At 37.2% G+C, this 10871-nt stretch overlaps 1 pseudogene; it reads left to right on the top strand.

The window, feature by feature from the left end:
• The first annotated feature begins 1126 nt into the window (after positions 1-1126).
• On the top strand, positions 1127-1796 carry LOC117231742 (annotated as a pseudogene).
• Positions 1797-10871: the final 9075 nt, after the last annotated feature.

A 10871-nucleotide genomic window follows, 5' to 3' on the forward strand; every position in this document is an offset into this window, starting at 1 on the left:
GCATGAATGATAGTTAATTCACAGTTTTGTCTAACGCCAACACAAACGTTGAATGTTGCAATGTCTTTGCGACAGACTGTATATGTGCATGATATCATAGCGAAAAGATGACGAAGAATAATTTGTAAAACACTTGCAGGGAATTTCGCTCGATAAGGGTTGGTTAATCGCACATCGAATGCTATCGGAATCTTTCGTTTCAAAAAGCGATAGAAGAATCATATAAATAAAAAACAACGTAGGTCATTTGGCATTAATAAGTCAATACGGTAGAATATCAAGAATACGGAGAATATCAAGTTTTTCTCTTCACTTTTCTGATTCATAATATTTACATGTTCGAACGATCGGTTCTCATGGTGCTTGCGATTTATGCTTGGCTAACTCATTGACTTTCAAGTTCGCTATGTTGAGTTTGTCCGAACGTTCGTGCGAATTCATAAGCAATGGAAAAGAACACACAGAAATACATTTTTAAATATTAAAAAAAGCGAGATATTTTTACTTTTAAATTACAATAAAGCACGATCACAACTTCCATACGATTTTCATTAGACCAGCTACTTTCCAAGTGATTTTTAAACGATAGATATTCAAAAAATAGTTATAAGTGGCCAATGATTTAAGGAAGAAATATAAAGAATAGGATGTTAGTATACAGGCCAATAAGTCATCAAATCATCCATTATCCTATTTTCGCGATGGAAATCACGCGCTTCCTCGTGTTCCCCCGACTTGTCGCTTATCTCATAGACACCCACGAGCGGGAATACAAGCGGTGCAATGTAAAAGTGTCCTGACACTCGACGTGCGGACAACACGGCCAACGATCAAAGGGACGACAAACAAGAGCAGTGGTCATCGAGTTTGAGCCGAGCCGACGCGGCGGATATGCCGCGTTGACTTAGCACGCGCACCATGAGTGATCAAACCAATAACAATTCCTGTCTCGTGCAACAAGTAACCCGATCGACACGAACAAGCTGGTGACACGATTGTCAAGTTCCTATGGAATCACCGGTGATTAGCGTTCGTGCGAGTTTCGTCATAGTCAATAGACCGTAGAAAAATCTGCGTGCATATTAGAATATTAGTAATTGATTATAAGTATCAGGGAGGCTTAGATATGACAACACCAAACTACGTACTGATAGAGGAATGCAAATTAATAGAAATGAAAGAAAAAGCACTAAAAAGAGCAGCGAGGTACGAAGAGAAAGCCCTAGAATCAAAAAAGCAATTAGTAAAGGAGTGCATAAAGGAAAGAGAGAGAGAATGGGGGAATGGTCAGGAAGGGAAAAGAGCAAGAAAGAGAAAGAAGGGACTAGAAGAGGTAAGAAAAGGGGCGGACGCAGATAGAAACAAAAGAGAAGCAAGAAAGGATGACAGCAGACCAAATTATAGAAGCAAGAAGAAAGGGAGAAACAGAAGAGAGGGGGAAAAGGATAAGGGAATCCAAGTACAACATACACTACAGAAACATAGCCAAAGAGAAATTACCAAAGTACTTAGAATGGAGGATGAAGTGGAAGGACAGAAGAATACTGGCAAGATTCAGATGCGGAAACGAGACCAAAGCAAGGGAATACTGGAAAGAAGAGGGGGAAAAAAGATGCAGACTATGCAGAAGGGAAGGAGAAGACCTAAGACATGTAATAAAAGAATGTGAAACAACGGGAGGACCAAAAGACATAGGAAAAACGCTGAACGAGACTGGAGGAGGTTTAGCAGAACTGAAAGCAATAATAGAGAAGAGAAGGGCAAACGACAAGAAGGAGGCACAACAAGGAAGCTAAGGACCAAAGTGGCAGTAGTTTTTAGTCATTAATTGATAATTTATAGTTCCTAATGCCTAGTTTTTAGAGGTAGAATAAGCAAGGTAGTGTAATAGAATAGAGTGGAAAAGAGGGGAGGTAGACATGTAAGAAGGGAATTGGATGTAAGAGATGTAAAACCGAAAGTTCGTCCAAAGCCGAAAGGCACGGACTAAACAATAATAAATAAATGTAAGTATCAGGGAAGATTAAAGTCCACTATACTGTGGAAAGCGAATCTTTATGACATCGAATCTTTTTTAAATTCAAAATAAAAAATTTCAAATTTTTTAATCATTGTCTGAATTATTTTACTTATACGCCGATTATTGTTGCAAACTTTGCTTTTAACAAATCTGAAAAAGTCTCGAGATACGTATCGATGCCTCTGATAAATTACGCGATCATTTGTTAAGTTAAATATTTAGGACATTTTCCATTTAAAATAAAACTTCGTGAAAAAGTGACGTGATTCTGAAATTTCGCTTAGATTTTTGGTTTTAAACTTCTATGATGTTAAAGTGACAAATTTGTAACCCTCGGTCGTTTTAGTCGTGTTAATAGCATATTCTAATGGTTTTATTCCTACGTATTGTACACATTCTTCACTTCAATGCATCTTTAAAAATTAAAACAATAATACCTTATAAATTGTTAATCATTACAGAAACCAGGAAGCATTGATTTTATTCTTTTATCTAGCTCTTTACAAAAGGTCACAAATGGTATATTCAAGGTTACAAGGTTCAAAAGGTCAGAAAAGGTCACATATAAGTAGAAAATGTACCTTACGTTCCCGTTATATATATATCTTATCTGCTGGCATATATTATATAGATATACATATATTATGTTCGTCATATAATATATATACAATCAATTTATATTTTATATATTAATATTTTATATATATGTGTAAAATACGAACGTAAATAGTGTTCCACTTACCTAAGGTTTATTACCTTACCTAAGGTCATAGGTTTAAATTAGGCCAGGATTAGGATAGGATAGGATAGATTAGGTTATATTTTATTACAACTGCGATCCTATTATATCCCCGTAAGTTTACGGCAAAAGAAGGGTGCATGGATCAGCGTACGGTATAATTGCCAGTAATCTGGCATCGGTAGACGAGCTTTCGGTTATACGATCCCTTCTTACCTCGTATCGAAAGGACGAATCTTGCACCGGTTGCCTCGCGAAATAATTTATCTGCGTCTTCACGATGGACGCGATCTAGGTGCGCTTTTAAACGCTATGTTAGATCAAGCATACCTATATATCTGTCTACCCTACAACCCCTCTTTCACTTCGATACGATTTCGCGGGCCAATAAAAAAATGCGAAGCGAGGAAAGAAACACCGGAGGAGGACCTGTATGGTTGGACGGCCGGTTATTCCGGTAGCTGGTTCCGCTATGGTATTTCGTTCCTTTGATCGTTGCCAAGGCGAGCAACGAGTTCACGAAAAGTGCTGCTAAATTATATCAAATACTGGCTACGTTAACTCGCCTCGCTTTTTGTTTGCCCCGTGCACTCTGTGTACTTATGTGCGAAACCGAGGGGGACGTTTCACGTTTTCCTCTATACGTCGTTCCTGTATTTCGAGTATACGCAGGTTGTTCGAAAAATCGCACTTTTTACCAGGCACTTACTTACTTATTGTGGAAGCAGGTCTCGCAGACGAGATACGGGTCCTGATACGTTGGTTCCTTCGTGGGACGGGTAGATTTTTGAGGTTTGTTGGATCGAGCGTTGTTCTTTCGCTATTGTTGGAAAAAAAAGCTTGAGAATTTTGGATCGATGTTGGGGAGATGTTCGCAGATTTAGAATTGGGGAGAAGAGGTTAAGCATCGGGCATCGCAGGGGTTGTAATTTTATCGCGGTGGTAGATATTTTTTCACCAACTTGATTAACAATTTAAACAAATTGGTACGTTAAAAATAACAATCTTGTTAGGCGGCACTTCCAATTTCTTTTACAAAATTGATTAAAAAATTACGCGATAGAAAAATTACCCACTTCAATGGCGAATACACAGGAATAATGTTAAACTTTACACCATAGAATACAATCAATAGAATAACACATTTTTTAAACGCGCAATTTCAATCTCTTTGCGTAATTAGTTACAAAATTACACGATCAGAACGTTACATGCTCCAATAGTATATGATGATAAGCATACAATATACACAAGCATAATGTTAATCTTCCAATCATAAAATACGAAGCATAAATTAACTAATAAAATCCATAGGACGTCAGAATTCGAACAATTGCGAAACGGATAAAATGGTAACGAATCTGACCGCGTACCATCAGTTTGTGAATCGAAGCCCCAGTGGGTTAAAGTAGTAAATTACATGGTGTGATGGAGGTAACGAAAGGTGTGACCAGTCGAATCCAACGATATAGGAACGCACGTTCAATTTGAAACTTTTAACTAGTCTTGCGGCCTACGTACATTTCTACCGGTCGTGATTTCGTCCGGCCGAATAAATCTGTATAATTATTATCGTACGTGTATATAACGGATAGCCTAGGCCCAGTCTGAGCGTGGAAGGTAGCCCCATCGGAAGGAAGCTGGTTTATTTTTTTGTTGTACTGCCTCGAGGAACGAGGGGCACCCCATAAGCCTCACCTTTGAAACACCTGGCTATTACCGCTGGATGTTTTATATATACGTGTGTTATATATTATATATTATATATACATATATATACCACCATATGCGACTGGCCCCACCGAGACTAGCGTACCCATTTTCGTGCATCCCCAGACATGTGCAGAGTATACTCTGAATTGAAGGGAGGCAAAGGTCCCGTTTCCTTTTTTCTCGTGTCGTGCAATTGCTCTTCCAGGAATGACCCTGAATTTTCCACGAAACAGTGAAGATTATGATTTATTATTATCTTTGTAGCGATTAAATTTGGAGTTGATCGTGTTTTATTGAAAGCTTCTATGGACTGGAAGAAGTTTTCTTTTTTTTTTAATATTAGTAGACAAATTTTATTAGCGGAAAATTGTTATTCCCTCGTGATAGTTAAATTAAGAATCGATTATGGATTCCTATGAAGAAAATGGTTTTTTTATTTATATATATATTTTTTATTATTTATTAAATTTATTATTATTTATTATTATTATTTTTTATTATTTATTAAATTAGCGATACACCGTACTTTGGATATTAGGACGTTTGGAACCGTGTTTGGACATAGGCAGCATTCGTCATGCTATGAATGGCGATACGTTGCTTCTATTAATTTTTATTCTAATTATTAAGTTTCATCAGAAAAAAGAAAAAGATTTGGAAGCAGAAAGAAAGCATAACAAATTCTGGAAGAGTACCTACAAAAATTTGGAACAGTATTTTTCCATGTCAACTCTACCGAGAAATTAACCGAGATAAATCTTCTACGGTCACGCTCGTCGATAAACTAAATGCCATTGTACTGTATCACTAAATTTGTTTACGGTGAAACTGTCCATCGAGTCAGTTAATGCCCGCGTCTGGATCTCACGAAGCTCAAGGCCTCTTTATCTTAATCTAAACTGCTTAATCGGTAGTTGTATAAGCGAATCAATATTGATTTTGCTCGTGGCTAGCTTCTATGACAGTGCTTCTAGCAAACCTTTTCCTATATGAATCAGAGCGTGGTGAATTGTACAAGAGGATGACCTTTATTCGTGATAACATATAGTATATCGTGATAACTCAAGTTTTTAGCATTTACCAACGTTTAGATATTTGTAGTAGTTTAAAGAGTCCAATGTCCCTTTTTTCTTTCTTCTCCTTCTTCCTTGTGTTCGGTGTTTATGACTGAACCTGCGAGACTCTGAATGACAAGAGCGTTCAACGAGCTCTGGTTCGTGACATCAGTCACTTACCTTGAAAGTAGAGGGTCCCTCTTTTGGCCAAACGACGTAAATAGCGGGAAATTGGTAAGGTAACAATGGCCAACACCTGCGTTTTTACCTCTGCCTCAAGGCTCCTGCGCTGTTGGCTAATTAGGAACGATTATGCAGGCACTACCGGTTCTTTGCGTTTGGTCATTCACTGACGGTGATTCATTCAACCATCATCGTAAAAATGAATCGACAAAAGGTATTTCTAAATAATTTGAAATTAATAAAAAGAACGATGTGCTTTTTGATTCTTTGTCAATTTTCACTAGTGTAAAAGCTTATGTGTTCAAACCTTTGTACTCAGAGATAAGTCCTTTCGTTTCTCTTTAACAATTATTTAGTAAGTTGATTGTAATGAATAATTCGGCTCGAACAAATCTTAGTGCCACGCCAGGAGGGCTTATTTGAATTTGTTTATCCTTACCGCTTCAAATTGTGTAAGCATATCGGTCGACCTATCTGTATGACACGTTATAGATTTGTTATTTTACTTATCGCTTATCTGCATAATGTTATGCCTGTTGCGTTCTCTGCAATGCGTCATATCGCGGTTGTGTTTACGAGGAGGAATTTTCAAATTTTCCAACGATGAGTACATTTTTGTACTTCGACAGGACGTGTTTGTACAAACGGACGGAGGTTAGGGTTACACAACCTACACCAAATCTTTAACTTGATTACTCGATTCTTTTTATCATTATTATTGTTTGTAGGGTGCACTTTAAACTAAAATTCAAAGTAATCCAATATTATTATACTGAATGTAGGAGTTGCTTTTTTTTTTTAATAATAAAACTATTTACTTTTTTGTATTTTCTATTTATATAAAGTTAATAACATTCTCATTTTACTTATTTTTCATAAAATAAAAAATTGATTTATATTTCAAAAATAAAAGTTTCTTTTATAATTTTACACAGACGAGAAGAATAAAACAAACATACGCACGAGGAGCAACAGATGATTCCATTCTCCAAATATTGTTATCTGGCTCGTTTTCGTTCCTTTTCATTTCGATAAAGCACCTGACTACCAACGCGCATTTCAGTTTTGCTTTTCCGGGCTTGTTTACAGGCTTATTAACAACTGCAATAACCAGATCGCAAACAATGTACTTGAGTAATCCACCAGTAAAGACGCAACTCCGAATCTTTCGGGATCCCGCTGTTTCATTGTTCCACACTGCGTACCTGCTTGGTCGGTGAATCCTTTCGTCCTGTGAGCTCTCATCCAACTGTTTCGAGAGCTCTTCTAGCGTTTACTTTTGTACTGCTTCTCGTTTTTCCCTTCACAACTGACGCGGTAACAGCATGTCGCGACAGTTTCATTCTGGAAACACCAAAACAGAAAATAAAGATTAATGCTGCTTCGCTGATCACTAGATCTCTGTGGAAAAGTTCTTTTTTTTGAAACGTAGAAATATTCTTAGGGGTTGACATTGTCCTTAAAAAAGAAAATAAAAAAGAATACTTTTTCCAGCGATTCGTGAATTTTTTTCATTCTATCGACTCTTCGTTCTCTCCAGAAACATCAATGTTTACTATAAATAATTTCAGAGATTAAGGAATCTCCAATTTCTCCAATTAAGGAATTTCCAATTTTTCCATAATCATACATTTTTTGATAATACTTCCATTAATTAAGGAATCTACTTCCATATTTCAAATCTCAAAAAAACGCAGTAAGAACATCCAGCACAACATCCTGTCCATTCCCAAAGTCGTCTCCAGGGATCGTAGAATGTTGAAGAATGGTAGGTTATCGAAGAATGAAACGTTTCATTGAAGATTGACCATTACACAGTGCGAGAAAGGTATCCATAACGAATCACAGTGAGTTTCTTCGCAGGAGTCCCGGCACCAGCCGGTCCTTAAAGTGTCTTTAGAGTGCAGTTTCAGTCCTTCTACCGCGAACCTGGTCCATTCATCTTCAAAAGGGATAGTTTTCCAGACAACAGGTTCAAATTCCTCAAGGTGTACGTATCAAATTCACAGAATATCTTAAACGAATGCAACAAACACAACAATCTACAGCAATCTTTCAGGCTTCTTCCACTTTAAATTATTTTATATTTAAATTCAATTATTAATCCACTTTAAATTACATCCTGAAATACAAATACAACTTGAAATTTCCAAGTTTACTCGGCTGCGATATTTCTGACCTGATTATTTTCAATCTAACTAGATCCTCAGTTCGCACGAGTAATTCCGAAGAAACATACTTATGGACGACTCAAATGGACGTGCAAGTGTCTCTAATATCTGTATCAGCGTTTCTCAACGCTTGAAAATGTCGATTTTACCCTTAGAAAATTTATTTTGAATTTAGAGAACCACTGGCGCGGTAGAAACGACGAATATATATATATATATTCCGTTGATCGTGAATGGGGAATAGCGTGGCAGAGTTTTTCCTCTTATTTCCTCTTTCCTTTTTTCTCTCCCGACATGAATAGCCGTCGCGGCACGTAAGACCGCTCTCCATTGTACCGAAATCTCAAAGAATCACTGGCTCCTCTTAAATCCGCTCGCTCGGTCAGGGACGCGAAGCACAGTACTTGTCCTTTGTGTGCCCCAGACCGAGGGACCTGCTGTAATTTTCGAAGAAAGTACCACGTCTGCCTGTATCCACATCCACGTCGCTACGAAGATTACGTCGAACCATCTTGATTCTATCGTCAGGATGGACGTGTCCACGGTAAAAGCGACGTTTATGAACTGCTGATCACTTTTCGATTCGGATCATCTTTCTACTGGTCTACTCGAGATTAAAGCTTCTGTCGTGTATCGGTTTCAACGTGATTAGGGACTTGTTAAGAGATGAGTCGTGGTGATTACATCGCGTGTTGTTGGATGCTGCGGGTTTGAGTTGTGACACGGAGCAGATTCTTATATATGCATTGTGTTGTATAATTTTTTTGGCATTGATTGTTGGAAATGGGGACGGTGTAATATAGAAGTGAACGATGGTGCCAGTAGGAAAATGAGTAGATTTTTATTCGTGTTCTTTTCTGTTGAAGATTTATTAAAAGATAGAATCAGAGAATCCTGAATTAAAATAAAAATCTATTTTGAATTCAAAATTCAACGTTCAGTACTTAAACGTTTTATTATTCAATCGTAAACTACTTGAACTAAAACTTTAAGTTAAGACATTGAAAGATTTCTAATTAAATATCGATTTTTAATTTAGAAAATACGAATAACGTGTTATACAATATTAACGAACACACTTTCCATTGTTTAGTAATTTCAGAAATATAAAAGCAATACGCCATGCTTCGTAACGCTACAAGAAATCATATCTTACCAATATTAAATTTATCAACATTGCGAGCCATTTTTCAAAAAATGATGACAGCCATATATTCCCCGTAAATGAATAAAAGAATCGATACAATATCCTTTGCTATACCTTCTTCCCTTCGCTGCTGGCAATATTTCTTTAAATTCAGCGGAATTCGAAACCTTCGAGGCTGCAAACTACCACTATACGATTCCACGAATTTATCTTCCGATCGAAGACCTCTCCTCTCGGGAAGATATCGATTTTCCGACATTCCTTTGCACGTTAGAACCTGCTCGTGCCGAAGACGTTCACCTGCGTGCACGGGCGAGGAAAAATCGAGGCTTGAAAAGATCGGAGCAGGGTGCGAATCCCCGGAGCAACGAACGCGAATGCGGTAGCGCGACCAACATCTGTCCTGGATCCAGGACAGCTGAGCCTTGGGCGCGTGGCAACTTTTCGTTTTCCAGAAACGCATGGGGGTCCCTCTGGAAGCTAAACCGATCTCCCGACCGGACGTTTCATTGCGTTCGGTCTATTATTAGCGTCTTAAATAAAACGTTTCGCTGTCCGTATGCCATGGGTCGCGTGTTGTTTGTCTTGTCTCTTAACGGTCCCCGTTGCCCTGTATTATTGCTAATTAAAGTATTTGAGTTTTATTTAGTATGCTTAATTTTGGGTTTTCTCTTAACACGTTAGATAGAGATGTATCATTATTGTTATCGGTACATTAGAGTAGATGCTCTAATCGCTACTATTAGGGGTTGGTAACCTTTTCCTAATTTGCTTTCTTTAGGAAGTATCTTGTTAGAAGAGATTAGGAATTGTTCAGGCCTTTATAGTTTAACAATGCTCAGTAATATGTAAATAACCCATAGAAGACTATAATGCATTTGTATCGAAATACTTTAACTAAAATGATCGAAGGATTTCTTGCGTAAGTAGCTAATTGGTTTCTATTCTACGAACATATAGTTTTAAGTAATTAGGAAATTTTAGAATTTTTTTTATAATAATTACAAATGGCGTTTAAAGACATTCAAATGATTAAATTCCATAACGCAATTACCTAAGAGTTGAAATTTTCTTGTTTTCTTTGGTTTGGGATAAATATGATATTTCGAGGATTAAATTTCCGTTATTAATTGTTAATTACAGATAGACAAGTTGTTAGATTTCATGATTTACTTGTACACATTGATATATTTTAACAATTGTGGATATAGGATTTCGAAGTTGAAGATGGAGAGAAGCACAGTATTTGACGTAGAAAATGAAAATTTCGGTAATCTGCAGCGATAAGAGCGGCACAGATCGATTTTCCAGGAACGCGGCATATGGTCAGTTTGCCAGGCGATTTTCTTTTAACAGAAGGTCGCGTGCTCATCGGGGGTTCGGTTTAGGGGCGGGCAGGTGACGAATGAACCAGATGACCAAAGCTCTGTCAAACTTTGGTCTCGTAAAACTGACCTAGAAACGACCATCCTCTGTTGAATCCACTTATCTCGAGTAGAGAATCATTGATCTGCAGCAAATTTTGAGAGCTCTTCGAATTATCCCCAAACTTATTTCTTATACTTTCTAAAAGATATAAAAACAAAATGGTAACCGGTAAATTTAAATCACTGCAATTATACAGAGTAATTAAAGAAAGAAACAAACTTTCAACGTCTTTCTTTTCTTATCTCAATCTTTCTTTTTATATTTCTAATCTGTGAATTTGAATCACCATTGAATTATACAAAAAGAAAAAAGAAATCGCGATCTTTCAACATCTCTTGCTCTCTATTCCAATCTCCTTGACAAAAAAATTTCTTTTTAAGTACTCTGTAAAATACACTGATACACACAAGTACAA

Source organism: Bombus vosnesenskii, unplaced genomic scaffold, assembly GCF_011952255.1.
Source record: "Bombus vosnesenskii isolate JDL3184/JDL3185 unplaced genomic scaffold, Bvos_JDL3184-5_v1.1 scf7180000013273, whole genome shotgun sequence".
Classification (NCBI taxonomy): Eukaryota; Metazoa; Arthropoda; class Insecta; order Hymenoptera; family Apidae; genus Bombus; species Bombus vosnesenskii.